This window comes from Eulemur rufifrons, chromosome 17 (assembly GCF_041146395.1).
Source record: "Eulemur rufifrons isolate Redbay chromosome 17, OSU_ERuf_1, whole genome shotgun sequence".
Taxonomy (NCBI): domain Eukaryota; kingdom Metazoa; phylum Chordata; class Mammalia; order Primates; family Lemuridae; genus Eulemur; species Eulemur rufifrons.
The window spans coordinates 74868840-74886138 of record NC_090999.1 but is presented as its reverse complement, the minus strand read 5'-3'; positions in this window follow the sequence as shown (position 1 = coordinate 74886138).

Genomic DNA, 17299 nt, shown 5'->3' with positions numbered 1-17299 from the left:
AAATTACAGCCCTCGATTTACTCCTGGTTCAGGCTTTGAGTTTACCACAAATTAGAGCGTCCTGCATTCTGTGTGGGTCCTGCCCTTCTCGGGTCCCTGTCAGTATTCAACAAAGCAAGTTAATCTCCCTGGTAAGTGACAGTTCTGCCCCTTGTAACTGGCATGGAATCAATTTTTTTAACTTGATTTGAAAAGTGAGGAGAGTATCAGGAATGCAGTACTAGCTGGTGGATTCATTAGCAAGCTGAATCAGTTTTAGCTGAAATCTGTTTGGCTGTCCACAACTCTTCGTTTTGCCTTTTCTTTCTTCTTACCATCGATCCTGCCCACAAGACTTATTACCTACTCTGTCTACTGAGGACTCCAGGCTCCTTGGCTAAGCGGTTCACAGCGCGCACATTCATATCACACTGCTCTGGTCCAAACTTTGACAACTTCATAGGAAGGAGGGAGAAAAAACTGGTTCCCAGATATTGACCAAAACTCTCCGGAATGCTCTGAGGAAGCCAGAGAGAGAAACAGAAGGAAGCAAAAATTATTGTCATCAGGACACAGCAGGTATAGACAACCTTCCAGAAGCAGCCCCCCAAACACAAGAAAGTTTTTCTTTCCAGAAATATGGAAAGAACCTACCCCAAAGGAACGGACATATCTTTTGGGGGGAAGATTTTCCAAAAGGAAGATTGATTTTTCAATCACTAAATATTTCCTCTGCTTCTATACCCATTGTCTTCCCTGATCAAATTTATGGATAGACAGGCAGGAACAAGTGAAAATGATGACTCTGGAATGGGAGGCAGTCCAGGCAGGGCTAGGCCTTTGTCCAGCACAAACTTGTACTTGGTGCTACGTGTCTATGCTACCCACTGTGATCACACAGCCTTGGTGCAACTGTCATCTGGAGACATTCCTATTGAGAAATCTCTGTGAGTGACTGAAGCATAGTCACACAGTGGGCCTGCAATTCCTGCGGGGTAAGGGACAGGAGATGCTGATCTATGCTTCCTGCCCACCAACTCTCCCAATATCTGCCCATGGCCTGGAGGAGCACACGGTTTAAAGGGAGATGTTCTCATGCTGAGGGAAGGTCTCCATCCTTCCCTGTAAAGAAATAAGCCCCAACCCCCATTGAAACCAGAGCACACATTTATATTCTTTAAAACAACTTGTTCCTATGGAAGCTAGTGGGGGTTTATCCTATAGTCTCTTGTAACGTGACTCCAGGGTATTAGAGAGAATGGCTGGAGTCACAGCAAGTTTCTCATTTTAAATAAGGTTTGGCCTTCATGTCCTATCGTATTGACTTGCCGACTCTACCACCATGGCTTGATTCTTTTAGAGCAAGGACAAAAATCTTCTGCAAAAGGCAGAGGGAAAGTGAAACACACCGCGTCTTAGAATCCAGAACCCTCTGTAATTTCCTGCTGTTGACAAGTAAATGGTATCAGATCGCACAGACTGCAAGTTACTTCACTTCACCCAAAACTAGCCCCAGGAAAGAAGAATATAAAAATCACTTATTCATTCAGCCATAATTTATGGAACATCTTCTCTGTGCCAGAACCTGTGCTAAGCACTATGGATATTTTTAAAAGGAGACTGGCCCCACCCAGGTAAACCTCCCCGTGATTATAAGGATGCACACATCAGTTCTGGAAGCTTGTCATACCACAGTCCCTTCTAAGGAAACAAAGGAGGCTGTCACCAGACTGCCAGGTAATATACCAAGTTACCACGTCTGTGGTCACAACTGACTGGACAGGGAGTCGTGGGCACCTGACTCAGAGGCAATCCTCAGCCTTGTCAGTGTCCTTTACGTATTTGGCAAGGAGAGAAATATCTCTGCCCTAACTCGTTACTTAGTAATTACCCTGGACAATTAGTATGTCCCTCTTGAAAGGTAGCATGAGTCAGAAGAAAGGAGGATAAACAAAAAAGGAGCTGGGTAGATCTGTGTCTTAGTCTCGTTTCTTCTAGCAAAGCCCTAAAACTTCCATTGCTTAGTTCCGCAGAGCTGCTTCCTGAAACCCAGAACCACCTCCTCGTTCCAGTCACTAGGACGCCTGGTCATTATCTGGCTTTTATTTTGAGGATTTCATGAGATTCTGACTCCATTATTAACAGAATCCTTAAAATAAGCCCTCATTATTTGACCTACCTTGTGAGAACCACAGCTCCTTGCAAGCAAAACGGTCTATTAAACAAATAGGAAGGGCAAAGAGGATGGGCAGAGAGTGCGATGGAAGCACAGAGGGAGTAATTAATACTACTAGAATTTTGGAACCTGATTTTAATTTCAATATTTTACAGTACTGCAGAAATGTGCCGTATTTCAAAGGTCACATCTAAATTGACACAATGAATGATATAAAATGGCACACGTGATTTTCTAGAAGATTTAGGCTTTTTTGTTGTTGTTGGGGTCAAATATAAAATGAATAGTGAAAAGAGCCCCTTCGCCCTGCTGATGTCCCCTATCAGTCGGCACCGGGAGGAGTCACACAAGTCTCATTAGAGTGTCCTTGAGACGGGCCAACACACAATGAGACGAATGCCAAACACTACCACAAATGAGCTCAAGGATCAATAGCGGAAAAAAAGGACCCACTCTGAGTCCACAGGAGCGGACCAAGGAGAACTTTCCTTAATTGGTTGTCTGCTTGGGAACCTGGAGCGCCCTCCCGTTAACATGTGACATTTCCTAACGAAGTGATGTACACGATCAGCCAATCAAATACTCGAATTGGTGGTAACTTGTTTCTACTTGGCACAAACCCGCAGGGAAATCAGAACGTGCTGAGCAGTCCTGCATGTGACCAATATTTTCCGGTACCTGTTAGCTGTTGTGCAGGGAGAGCAACTCATCATCAAGCATAAATGCTGTCAGTAAGGGCAGGGAGGAAACCTAAACGAGTGCAGGCAAGGGGCAACCACTTCTACAGGTATAAACATTTTCTTCTACAAGCTCACAGTTTAAAAATTCCTTTTCAGTGGTGAGGATCCTTACGCTGAAAGGCAGGAAAGAAACGTTGCAAGGCAAGAATTTGCGGTATAAAACAAAAGATGTCCCACTGGTTTAAATACATGTGCCCTGAATGGAGGTGGGGAGTGGCAGTGGGAAGCACGGTATTCCAATTCCACTTGGATGCTGGGGCAGTTTGCTGGGTTCTCTTTGACTTGGTGAAAAGCTCTCAGTACTGATGGGAGAGTGCACAGCTTAGATAAACTGGCTTCGAAGAAGAGAGAGATGGATATAATTCTTTCTTAGACACTCAAGATGGGGTGGCTGCCTGCTATAATAAGTCCGAGAAGAAAAGGGCCACGCTTATCACAACTCCAACCTGATGTCAGTAATTATACAGAACCTAAGAAGAGAGGTCCCTGTTAACCAAAGCAGGGGGTTTAGCTGGCCTTTGTAGGCTCCTGGATAACTCCATTAGCATTGCCACCTGCAATTCCCCCTCCCTTATCTTTTGCTTGACACAACAGCACAATCAAGACAAAGCCAAGGAATGTGTGGTTCTTCATTGCAAGGAACGCCTCCCCTGCTTATCTCTTTTAATTATTATTTATATTTTGCATTGGTGTTCAGGTTAAAATAAAATAACATAAAGTAGAAAAGCCACCCTGCATTTCCTAGGCTCTGGTCTCATTAGCCAGATTTCCTTAAAACTCTGGTACTTCAGAGAAGTTTTGCCAAGTGGCTAAATGAAATGCATACAATTGCAAAGTGTTATGAATATTTATGACGGTTTAATGATGGGATTTTTTGCATCCATGAATAATAAAGATTTTAACAAGAACAGATAACGAGATGGGGACAAAACAGTGAAGTGGTTAATACAAGGGCTGCTCTTGGAGGGAGCCCACTGAGAGCAGCGGGAGCTGACCGCCTGCCTCCCTCTCCTCCACAACCAAGTGCAAAACAGGGCACAGGGTGTAGGCTCTTTTCTCCCCTTCTTTTAATAGATATCTTCAGCTGAAATAGGCATTTTGTCCACACTTTGCGCCTAAGCTCCTGGCCTCCCCTGGAGGTGGAGGAAGCACGGAGTGATAGACAGCACCTGTTGTAAAGTGACCTTCCACTTCTGACAGCGTATTTATTTCAGCCTTGGGTCTTCAGCAGAATTAGCTGCTTTGCCTTTTCTGAGCCAGCTGCTAATTAAAAAGCACTTGGTGGAGGGTGAAGTTGCTGGGCCCTCTCTCTGGAAGCCGCTATTTCCCATCATCTTATCCCAAAGGTAAAATGTTAACACTGCTATTCCCCACCAATATTTCGTATATTGAAGGCAAGTAATTCCCAGTGTGACCCTGCCAGGCCCTGGCATCTAGGGATGCTCTCTGTCCCAGTGCCCGGTCTCCATAGCCCTGGGAGCATTCTGCCTTCTCACACACAAACCCTAGCAGTGACTCAAAGGAGACCCATTGATGTCAAGGGGGTTCAACATGAAGGAGTTCTGGGCTAGCTGCCACCTTTGGCCTGGATGATCTACTCATGTGAGGCAAACTTTCCCTGACCTCCCAAGATCATTTATTCATTCAATAAATATTTATTAGCACCTACTATGTGCCGGAAAGTATTCCAAGCACTCATGATACATATGTGTAGACAATGGTCTGCTTTCAAGAATCTTACAAACTGGTACGTGGAGACAGAATATAAATAATAAAACAAAGAAGCCAGTGGTGAACCGTTGATAAAGTGACCAGGCAACAAGGAAATAGAATTTCCACATTTATCTTGGTAACAGACTTACTTTATGTGGTAGATATAAAAATTCCAGAAAAGTTGCATGAAAATCAAATGATATTTTTAAAGCCCTTAAAGACTGTGTGAGTGTGTGTGTTTTATATAGAATTACATGATGAATCCCTTCCTGAAATAATGACCATGCCTTGCTTTATCTCTTTAGGAATCTGAATTTCCGTATACTATTTGTTATACACAGATATAAATGTCCACTCTTCAGAAACTATCCTTGGATTGGAAATCTTTAATAACAAACCATAATATTGTTTAATATTTGGTTAACCCCTTTGTCGGAAAATGGACAACCATGCCCTTAAATCTGTTGATGCAAATTCTAGGAAAACAATTGTCATCTGGAAACTCATTTTGAGTAAAGTAGGTGCAGGGAAAGAGTGTCTAATAGAGGAAGGGCCTTATGGCTCCTTTCCCTGCTCTCCGTCTCTAGATTCCTCACCGCTACTCTCACACAGTCCAACATCCCTGCCTGCCAATTTTATTAAAGCCTGCTGTGCGGGAATTTCCTTTCTCTGCTTTACTAGCTACCAAGACAACCCCGTCAACGTGATTTTTCACACATTTTCTCTTCCTGTGTTCCACATCTTGGTGAAATTTCATCTCCCTGACTCACTGTTAAGTGTTTCTCATCTGAAATCACACTCACTCATAATCTCAAATAAAGTGCAAAAAGAGGAAGTCACAAAAGGAGAACGACAGAACAAAGTCCTTCTCTCCCTAATTATGCAGACATTAAGCAAAAGCTACATGGGAATTGCCCAGTCAACCAAGAATGAGCACCAACACCCACGGAACGGAAGATTAGTCTTGACATACAACCCTCCACATCCCAACCCTCCACATCCCATGACACTTAATTCACCCTTAATGGAGCACACACCTCTCGCCAGGTATTAAAATCTGAGCAACCCATCATAGGTGTTTCATAGAGCAAAAAGAGTAATTGGAAATTGGATTCCCACCGGATAGACCCTAGATTGCCTCCCCAGGGGATTAGAAACAGAGCTCGAGGAGGGAGAGCCAGAAGGGAAGGAGGCAGAAGAGAGGAATGAGGAGGACAGAAAGCTAATAGAACGGAGGCTGAGAAGTGGCTGTGGAAGGAAGTTCCCTGCATGGGCCACCTTACTGGCAGATAAAACTCAAAAAAGTCTCTTGGAGGAACAAGCAGCTTTCTATTGTTTATCATACAAAATGAAAAGCTTCATCACCACCAAAAGCTGAGATCATGTAGGTACATTCTCAATCCAGTATTCCCAGGAGCCCCAGTAGTTTATTTGTGCATGTGTCCAGTAATAGCTGACAGGATGAAAAAAACCATCATGATATTCAGGACAAAGAGCAGGAACCTGGGTGTGACTTTTGCTTCTGACTAGTACATCACGGTTACGCTTGGTGAGTTGTCAGTCCTGGCATTGGGTCAAGAGCTGTGCGTAATGTTAGCGAGATGTGAGTTCTACTATCGAGGACTTGGTATCTAAACCACAAATAAAACATCTATGACAGAGACCGAAGGAAAGTGACTAATTAAAATAGGCTGTTTGTGTGTTTATGTGTGGTCAGAGTCAGGTAGAAGGAAGACTTCCTGCTTTCTGGCTCCTTTTATCTCAGAGTTGGAAGGGATATGTGGGCTAAGACAAAAAAAAAAAAAAAAAACCGGAATGGAAAACCTAAGGCAATCATGATCTGTGGAGAGATATCAGTGCTAGTCTATGTCAACTGTTTCCATTCACCAGGTAAGTACTTAATTTCTAATGGTGACCTATCATGACATAACAAGTATCAAGGTCATGGGAAAAATAGACATGAGCCAAAAAACCTATGCAGAAAAAATTCACAAAGTTTTAAAAGGGAAGTTAATCACATAAAACAGAACTGAGCAGTCCAACAATAGCTAACTGGTTTTAACCTAATTGAGCTAGTGGGTTCCTTGATCCCAGGCATGTACTTTGAGACTTTAAGAGATGGTGAAGGCTAAAAAAAAAAAGGTACCTGATAGAATCGAATTCAACTGAAATCATATGATAGAGGCTCAGAGTGACAAATAGATTGTCCAAATCCCCTGAGACAGTTACTTTTATTTTTTTTTTGAGACAGTCTCGCTCTGTTGCCCCAGCTGGAGTGCAATGGTGTCACCATAGCTCACTACGACCTCAAAATTCTTGGCTCAAGTGATTCTCCTGCCTTTGCCTCCCGAGTACCTGGGACTACAAGTGCTCACTACTGCGCCAGCTAATTTTTCTGTTTTTGGTAGGGATGAGGTCTCTTGCTCAGGCTGGTCTCAAATTCCTGGCTGCAAGCAATCCTCCCGCCTCGGCCTCCCAGAGTGCTAGGTGTGAGCTACCGCACCCAGCAAGAAAGTATCTTAGTTGTATCTGAATGTGCTGTCTTCATAAAAATTATGAGTGTGGTGTTGGTTTCTGTTAGCTTCCTCGTGCAATTGGAGAGAGCACTGCTTTGGAATCAGAGAAACATGAGTTTGAATCCTGTCTAGGCCATTTACTTACATAAAAAATTTCTCCACCCCTTTGTCTGTAAAGAACTGGTAAGGGCACCTCTCTTAGATGCACTTATTAAAAGGGTTACATAAGATACTGTATGTCAAGAAACAAGCATGGCGATTGGCTCATGGTAAATGCTCAATAATAATTGTCAACAGAAAGAACATTTGAAATAAAACCTGGGAAATATTTGAACACAGGAACTATTTTGTCCTACTTTGCCTTTTATTGCTCATCTTCTTCTGTTTTCTCTTCCCTACATTTTCCCCCCTTAACCTGAGATATAAACGTGTAGCTTTCTCCAATTCTCAAAATCTCTACTCTAGTCTCTAATGCTTCTCATACTCCCTAAGAATGGAGGAAATAATAAAAATTTTCTTGTCTGACAGAATCATGAAGACTCAGCAGATGGTATACCTGAGATGACTGCTTTAAAAAAAGTAACCCATCAGGGTGTCCCTTGCTTGCAAATGAGTCTGTTGTTTCAGAACAGTCCTCTGGGAGGCCATACTCCCAGTGTTGCTACCTTTGTTTAAAAACCTTTTAATGAAATGTGGTATATGTACACCATGGAGTACAACTTAGCCATAAAAAATGAATTAATACATGTTGCAACAATCTGGATGGAACTGGAGACCATTCTCCTAAGTGAAGTATCACAAGAATGGAAAAGCAAACACCACATGTACTCACTATTAAGTTGGAACTAACCGATCAGCACTCACGTGCACAGATGGAAGTAAAACTCAACAGAAATCATGCAGGTAGGAGGGGGGAGGAGGGGATGAATGAAATCATACCTAGTGGGTCTAATGTACACTATCTGGGTGATGTGCACACTTATAACTTTGACTCAGGCAGTACAAAAGCAAACCATGTAACCAGAACATTTGTACCCCTGTAATATTCTGAAATAAAAAAACTAAAAAAATAAAAAATAAATAAGAAACACTCCCCTTTTGTAATTGCTTTCAGAATCTTTTCAATGTCTTCAGTGATGATAAATTTTGTGCTTTAAAGGTACATTTAATTTTGAGAAGTAGTCAAAAGCCCTTGAAAGCAAAACTGCAGAGAGTGAGCTATCTGGTTAGTACCATTTTTATGCAAAAATGAGATGGGATTTGTAAAACATCAATATAATTTTCTTGCATTGATTTTAAACATTTCAGAGGGAAAGTCCAGTGATATTTTGAATAAATTCAGTATTTCTGGAATCAGTATGGGTTTCTAAAATTGCTCCTTTGAAGGATAACTATTCTGGCTGTTTAAGTCCCTTTGTATTTTGCTAAAATGCACACATACATAGTCATCAGTCATCACTTTGTGTCACTCCAAATAGACTCAGAGATGGTGACATTTCTCACATTGGTAATATACCAAGTACAAAAAATGTGTGAAAAATTTACCAATTAGAAATGTTTACTATGGAGTGAATCAGACTCTATTTGCATCAGCTCGAGATGTACATTTTATAATATGTGTTGTGTGAAAGTACATATGGCCTTTTGGAAACCTCTTGGTCTAAAAGCTGGTTAATAATACTTACAGGGCATGTGAAAGGAGATGGTGTTGAATATAGCAAACTTCTGTTCCTGGACCTCTTATTAAACAGAACGTTCTGTTAACCAGTATTTTTTGGCAGTACAATAAAAATCTCCTACGATCATGATAATTGCAAGGTTGTACAAGATAGTGAAGTACTTTATGAACCATCAAGGGAAAACAAATTGATGTTCTTTACAGTTGTGGTGTTGAGTATATTTTATTGTAATTATATTCTTTCAAAATTGACAATTCATGTTGATGCATGTACAGTTTGCAGAGCAAATTTCTACCCTTGCACATGTTTGATCAACCATCCCACCCCACCAGGCAACCATAAAGGAACAAAAACAATGTCTAAAGTCTCCCATTAGCATTCAGTTCTCCCCTTCTCTGCCCATCACCTAACCAATTTTCAAGCTACATCAGTCCCTTATGTTGTCTCTTGCATCTTTATAACAACAGGAGGGGAAGAAACTGAGCACCAGCAAGTTCGGGTCCTTTGCCCAAAGCCTCCTGCCTCCTAAAAGTAGCAAAGACTTGGAGTCAGCTGTGTGTGAGAACAAGAGGCCCCGGTGACTCAAGCTGGGCTGAGCAGAAGCCATGAACTGACCTTTGGAAAGGTCTTACTTGAACCAGGCGAAGAGGCCACAATGTTGCAAAACCGATCCATGCGTTTCAGGACAGCTAGTGATGCATTTTGTGATTCAACTATGTCCCCCTGGCTCCTTCAGGTTTTATTAGCCACGTGCTTTCTGGAAGCCTTAACTCTGGCTTTCCTCAGAGTTTACGTGCGGATTCTCATTAACCCCACTCTGGTAGGGTGAGCAGGGAAAGGCAAAAGAGAGAAACGAAAAAGCTATTACCTCAGTTGTTTATCCCTAAATGCTATATAATTCACACCAACACACTCAAATATTAAGACACTTTTTTTGACAACTTCCTTTAAACAGCAAGAAGAGTTCCTTCTGTCTTTTTCACTTATACAAACTATAATTTTCTTCTGTGTGTGGGTTTGTCGACAAGCATAGAATTTGAGATTATTTAGAAAAGTACTTGGTTTCTTCATTTACTTTCACATGTGTGAAACTCAACTGACAATTTAAATGGGGATTTTTTTTTTAAACTTTGAAAATTGGTGTTTAATTTGGGCATCTCACCAGCTTCTTCCTTTTGTTGTTGTCCATGACAATCTAGTGTCCCACTGCAATGAAGAATTAAGGGTTCCTTAATTATGAAAGACAAATGAGCAATAATACATATGATTAATTGGTCATTTTCAATAGAGCTAAGAATAAAGAATGAATGACATTCTTGATTAGAGGGCCATGTGTTTCATTTCATATATTATTTACAGTTCAGGTCCTTGAAATGAAAAAATATTTAATCTTTTTAAAAAATGATAGAATAAGTTAGCAAAGAGGACAGGGCTTGGGCACAATTGAAGTGGGTAGGTAATTGTCAGGAAGTTTGAATTTTAAGAGAGGCCACAGAAACTTCTAGTCACCTACCTCCTGGATGAGTTTATGGGGAAAATAAAACCTTCTAGTCACCCATCCAATAAATATTTTCAACTTTTAAACAAATATCAAAACCCCTGAATTTAACCAGGGCAGAAATATTTCCAAGCAAAAAGTTATGATCAATAAGATGTAAGCAAAAATTGTTTGGAGAACTTCTGAGGAAACACCCACAAAAGGTGACAGCTAGGATTTATTTATACTGCCCCCCAACCTGCATGCAGGCAGGACGACAGCCCCCACTTTAGACCAGGAGGCAACCTGTGCTTTAAGGATAAAGAGCAGAAAAGCGGAAGGAGCCTGTACCCTGATGACTGGGGGAGCCCCGACAGCCCTGGGCTGCCTGTCACTAGACTTCCTTGACATGACAGAAACCCACTTATTTAAGCCATTCGTATTTCTGGTCTCTGTTACTAGCAAATACAATTCCTAATTGATACCTGGAGTAAAATACTCCCCCCTGTAGAAGGCAATGGTTCTTGTTGGTCTTAAGCTTTGATCCGTGCTGAAGTGCAAAATCCCCTGGGGGAGTTAACGACTGAGTTTTTTAAGGTCATTTCTGTATGGCAGGTTTGGCAAAAAAGAGCACAAGTGGAAGTAGAAGTCTTCAGAATAAAGAAAAGCGTGCTCATATGGGTCATGCAGGGCGCATGCCATAAACAGCTAAAAAGATAATTAAGAATCTGCTCATTTTAATAAAAATGGCATGATCAAGAAACTTTTTGAGATTTTGGAAAGATTTCAAAGCGAAGGGGAAAAAACAATGTGGATCATTTCAGCAGGGGCAACCTGTGCAAAGCCAAGAGAGAAACAATGAGGTCCTGTTCATCTGACATGTTTCTTCCTTGAATTTTCCAGTCACATTCCCTCCTTCCCCCCAGGAATGGAGACTGACCAGGCAAGAAGGCTCCAGGGAGCACCTTCCTATTACCAGATATTCGGCCCCTCCCTACCGCATCCTTAAATTTTACTATGTTATTCTCATATTGATCAGCCCCTGCTGATTTGAAGAGTCAGGGATTTTTACAAAAATATTTTAATACCTTTCACTCTTCTTTCCTTTGAAGTTCCAGCCATTATAATTCTGCTATTTCTTGGCTCATAAACTTGGCAAGGCTTTCTGGGGAAAAAAAAAAAAAGTCATCTCATTGGCAGAGAGGTTTCTCATATGCTGACAGTTTAGCTTATATGAAATCGCTGAGTAATAGGAAGGGTAAAATAAGGATTGCAAGGGGAACAGGAAGCAGAATGCCCTCCATAAATGAATCCCAGACTGATTTTGCTTATCTAAGATGATGAAGGGCCTTTCCTTTGAAGCGGCATTCATTGACCTCTTGCTAAAACTGTGTATTCAATGTGATTTCTCCACTGGCTGGAGAGTGGTCTTGTCGTCTTCCCCAAACCTTTCCTTAAGTGCCGTTTCCAGTGTAATTCTGAGCAGCCACATTGGCGGCAGCCTTCCCTAACCCCTCTGCAGAAGAACACAGCTGGAGGCTTAGGACCACTCAGGATGCCTCACATTCAAGTAGCCCTTCATCTCAAAACAAATCTCTTAAAAATATTCCTCAGTGCGGATCTTTGTAGACTGTTCTGTTTGTGACATCTCATACAGACTGAAAAGAGGAAGCTTTGTGCACCTCTGAAGAGAGCACATCCCCATCGCTGCATCTGAAGCACGTGGAAAATATTAATTAGCTAAGTCCTTGAGTACACAATGCAGGAGACATCTGCCCTTGTTTTCTCCATGCTAAATCCCTTTTCCATGCTTACTATAACTAAAAAAAAAAAAAAAAAAAAATCACAGGAAGTAAAAATGGTTCAAATTAAAACCACTCTCTTTCACACAACATCCTGGCCTGCTTAGCAGTGCCATAATTCTACCACGCTGTAAACAATTTGATAGGGATATTGTAAAATTAGCTCCAATTTGCATAATAATGCTTTACTGTTATAATTTAGTGACTGCATTTGCACAAATTTAATAACAATTCAGCTTACATTTTTTGTTTTAATCTATTTTACACAAGTAATGTCAAATTTATAGATTACTACGTTCCCCAAAACAAGCCAGACCAGGACATTGCATTTTTGCAAGTTTAATATACCACATGATATGATAATTTCTAGCCTTCTTAAATTAAAGGTTACTTCCTTTTCTGATTCTGTTTTTTAATTTTTTTCCCTTGCTTAAGGAAAGAAGTTTTTGAGACTTCTAATGATATGGAACAAAGAAAAATGTACCCATTATACATATACCCAGTAACATCTGTACCAGTTTAAAATATTGTAAATGTATTTTTCTCCATTTTGTTTTCAGGGAACTATAGAATTTAATCTCCCCCAAATTTTTAAAATCGGATCTTAAGTTCAAAATCAATCACATCTGAATCCTGGGCTGGTGGAGCAAATTGCATTAAAAGGTGTTTTGATTGTATTTATTGTCACAGATGTTAATTCAAAGGACCTAACCATTATTGTCTTATGGATTCGTAGTAGAAATCCATCTGATGGAAACTGAATTAGCACATAAGCTCTGCTCTTATTTGAGGCTTTGCGCACCCACAGCCACGGAGTCAATGATGAAATCATTGCAAGTCCTGAATCAATGCTTTCCTTGAGGAAAATTTTAATGATCATTTTTAAAACAGGGCACCTTTTTTTTTTCCCCACAGATGAGACCAGTAGTGTTTTGTTTTGTTTTGTGAAAAATTAGAAGAGTTATTAGTACCTAGGGGTAAAGGTCCTAGTTTGTCAAGATAGTTGGTTAACTATTAAAAAGACTTTCCTGACATTATTGGTTGTTAAACATTCAAATGAGTTGTCCGGAAAAGGTGCAAAAAGATAAATTCTTGTTGGTGCTTCAGAAATCCTTGATCCTATTCAGAGCTACTCCTTATAGTTGTGCAAGTTACTGGCTAAGGAGGGACTAAGTCAGAGCTGAGTCCAGCCTGCACGCCACTTGCCAAACTGGAGTTGCATAAGCCCAAAGAAAGAAGCGTCTTCTCCAGTTTGCACAAGGGCCCTCTGTGACTCATGGCTGCCCTCAATGGATGCTCTAGGTTGGTGTAAATGTGGTTTGGGCTAATGAATGAACTACTTCCTAGGCTCTCTCCTTAGCACAATTCTGTAATTTCAAATAAAGGCTTCATGGGATATAAACTAGAATAATTTAACTCAAAATACTAATCCCACAATAATTGTAATAAGAATTGTGGAAATCATCAGCAGTAGCATACAAGTGGATCTTGGTTCAATGTACATTTCTATCTTCTTATGCATGGTTTCTTTGAGAACTGGTGATTAAATCTATAGCTGAAAAGTGATGTCAACACTTATCTGATGAATCTGATCAATGTGAACAATTGGTCACAGTAATCTGGCCCCGATCCCATTCCCACCTCACCTCCGTCTGCTTCTAAGTGACAGCAGTTTGTCTGCTATTTTATTTGTCTCAACTGTTAGATAAGTACTTCAACTGTACGCTTCAGTTTTCCAAATAATCAGCCTACCCTTCAGTCTTGCATCTCTGAATTTAGGTTGGTAACGCTGACAAAACTGCTTCATGCATAGTATTGTCTAGAAGATTTATCGATAAAAAATTGCTTGGTCCAGAGAGATTTTGCACTTTATAAGAATCTGTTGGTGAAATTATTTACTACATGAATAGCTTTATTTTCCATGTATTCTGGTTTATTTAAAGGCATCCTGGCACATTTAAATATGCAGACAGAAAACACATGACTAATAAGAAATAGTTAATATAGATTTCAGACCCAAAGAGGAAAAACGTGGATAAGGTAATGAAACAAAAATGCAAGTGTGGTTTAGAACATAAATGTTCATTTTATACGTGTGTCTTGCACATAGCTATTTCATTAGTGGTTTGGAAAAATATATATTTGGATTAATCCCCTATCTCTGGCACGTTTTTCTGTAATCAGCTGTGCAGTTTGCAAAACTTTCTCTTAAAGACTACTTCATATTAGCCTCTTCAGGTCTTCATACGTAAACTGTCAGAGTGCAACTAAGACAGACTGTACAGAAAGAACAAAGATGATAAGAATTTAGGTGCATGCATTATAAACACAATATTACATGAAAAAGAATATAACTGAGGTCCTCCTTCAATTAAGCCTAGAATGCTGGCTGAATTCTTATTCTGAATTTTCTCTGATGATCATTGATCAGTAGTTTTTCTTCTTAATAATCACACCCCATGAAGAGGCAGCTCTAGCTGAAAGCCCTCTAGGACAGATTTGAGGAGAAAATATAAACTTATCAGTGAATGCTAAAAAACCAGGCTTTTCTTATATTATTGTTATACAGTATCAAAATTTTAAGTACCCATACAAAACAAGAAAGATTGCATTCAGTTACTCTTTAGGCCAGAGAATGACAGATCTGATGTGCTCTGCAGAGGCATAGATAACGATTCCCAAACTTCAGTCCTAGGGCTTCACGTTTTTATTTTTAAAATCTATATACCCCCTGTATTATTTGCTTATGTTTTTCATTAAATGGCTCTTTGGTTTTCCAAAAAAAATAACCTAAATGCAATTTTTTTAAAAAAGAAAATTATGTCACTAGTATAAAGGGACAAGTCACTATACTTGCTTTAAGAAAACTATAAAAATATTAGTAAATATGATGAATATAAGCCAATTTTGGTAAATTCTAACTGGGCAGTTGTGCTTGCCCAATGCTCTGAACCCTAGCCTTGTTCTTTGATAAAATGAGAGAGAGGTGTGTGGGGGTGGGGTAGCCAGTTTGGGGAGACATTTTAGCACCATCTGAGTTTTTCTAAAGCTTGGAACACTTTTGCAAGATAAATACATGTCTTCACATGGAATTCAAAGTTATTTAATGTCAGGTCTGTCTAACACTTAGAATCATCTCTAATGGTGGGTAGGGGTCGGGTCCCAAACTTTTGGAAACAGTGAGCAGAAGTCACTGATGTCACTGGCTGCCCTTCTGCATACTTCTGACTCAACACTTTTTCCCTCTTTTTGCCAAGGTACTTAATGGAATGGCCTTGATGGTGAAAAATATTTGGTAAGAGACAACAAATAATTACCCAACCCACTTATTTACTTACTTTGTAGATATATAGTAAGTGCAAACCAAGGGAAGTGCTCACTGTACTAGCTGATGTGATGGCAGAGATTCAGTCCTAGTCATATGAGTGCTTAACCCAGTGGAAATCATATTTATTACCCAACATTTTAGAATTGCAAGTTTTAAAAACAGAAGATGAGGCCGGGCGCGGTGGCTCACGCCTGTAATCCTAGCACTCTGGGAGGCCGAGGCGGGTGGATTGCTCAAGGTCAGGAGTTCGAGACCAGCCTGAGCGAGACCCCGTCTCTACTAAAAATAGAAAGACATTATATGGACAACTAAAAATCTATATAGAAAAAATTAGCCGGGCATAGTGGCGCATGCCTGTAGTCCCAGCTACTTGGGAGGCTGAGGCAGTAGGATCGCTTAAGCCCAGGAGTCTGAGGTTGCTGTGAGCTAAGCTGACGCCACGGCACTCACTCTAGCCTGGGCAACAAAGTGAGACTCTGTCTCAACAAAAAAAAAAAAAAAAAAAAAAAAAAAAAAAAAAAAGAAGATGAGAGAAAGAAAAAATCTTGCAAGTCCTGGTATTTTTTTATTAGGCATTTCTTCTATCCTCTCTCTCTCTCCATATATACATACACACACACACACACACACACACACACACATATGAGAAACAAAAATGAAAATGTTTAACTCAGGTGATCATTCATGATTCTTGATCATGGTTATCCTATTCTCAAAAACTATTCAAAATTCTTTGTAAATGTGTTAGTTGCTAATATATGGAACTACCCATAAAATCTGGAAAAAAAATCCACCATATGACCCTATGATACCAAAGCAAAAATTTAACACTTCAGTTTTATAATTTTCAGAAACTGCCCTATATGCTTTCTTATTTGAGTCTCGTGAGGTTCAGCTATAACTTGGAATCCCATTTTATAAGGTAAAGAAATTGAGCATCCGAAAGGTTGCTGCTTTGCCCATGGGTCCCTTGGCTAATACATGGGAATATTAAGCCACAACCTTTTGGCTATTCTCTCACCAAAACCTTCCTTCATCATGGATAGTTTTGGTGCAATCCTTCCTCTGTCCAGTTTTCTCCTCCATGTTCAGGTCAGTTTATATTTATTGGGTACTTCCTTTATGCCACACACCACGACAGGTTAGGATATGAAGGTGAGTAACATGAGTAACACTACCTGCTTAGTGTGGGGTTCCCCCAGGAATCAGTGCCTGAGGCAAAAGGCTTATGGCCCTTGTACAGCATTGTTATGTGTGATCCCCGGGATTAGGAATGAGGGACACAGAGCAGTGAAGTAGGGAAGGAAGGAGAGCATGCCAAAGAAGCTTTGCTCAGTTGGCCAACACTAAGTGCAACTGACTGCCGGATCCCTTGGAATTGTCCTCTAGAAGCTTTATATCTGTGTTTCAGAACATTATATGTGGGTGTTGGAATGTTGAAAGTTGCAGATAAAGGGCAACAAAGTTAGCTACTACCTCTTTTCTTCCATTGGCTGAAGGTTTGCCCCTTGCGTGTTAACTTCCTGCATTTTGAGGTTGCCCAATTGTGAGCACCTTGGGGATCTGCCTTATCCTTTATCTTTGTATTCCTGGGGAAGCCTCAGGGGCAGAGAGGGAGATATGGTGTAGGCATAAAGTGATACACCCTTCGGTGGTTTCAGTAGAACTTGCAGGTTTTTCCCCAGCGGGATGATGGAACAAGAGTCAGAATAGGCCAGTGTGCCTGAGGTGGTTCAGTAAAGGAATCTTGGTATCATTTGATGTGAAGATTTCTACACTTGCCATAGATATTTCCAGTCCTCACAATGCCTATCGGGAATTCTCACACAGGTGTCTGTCAGCATCTCCAAGCTTATACATTTCCGAACCAGAAGTATTCACCTCCTGCT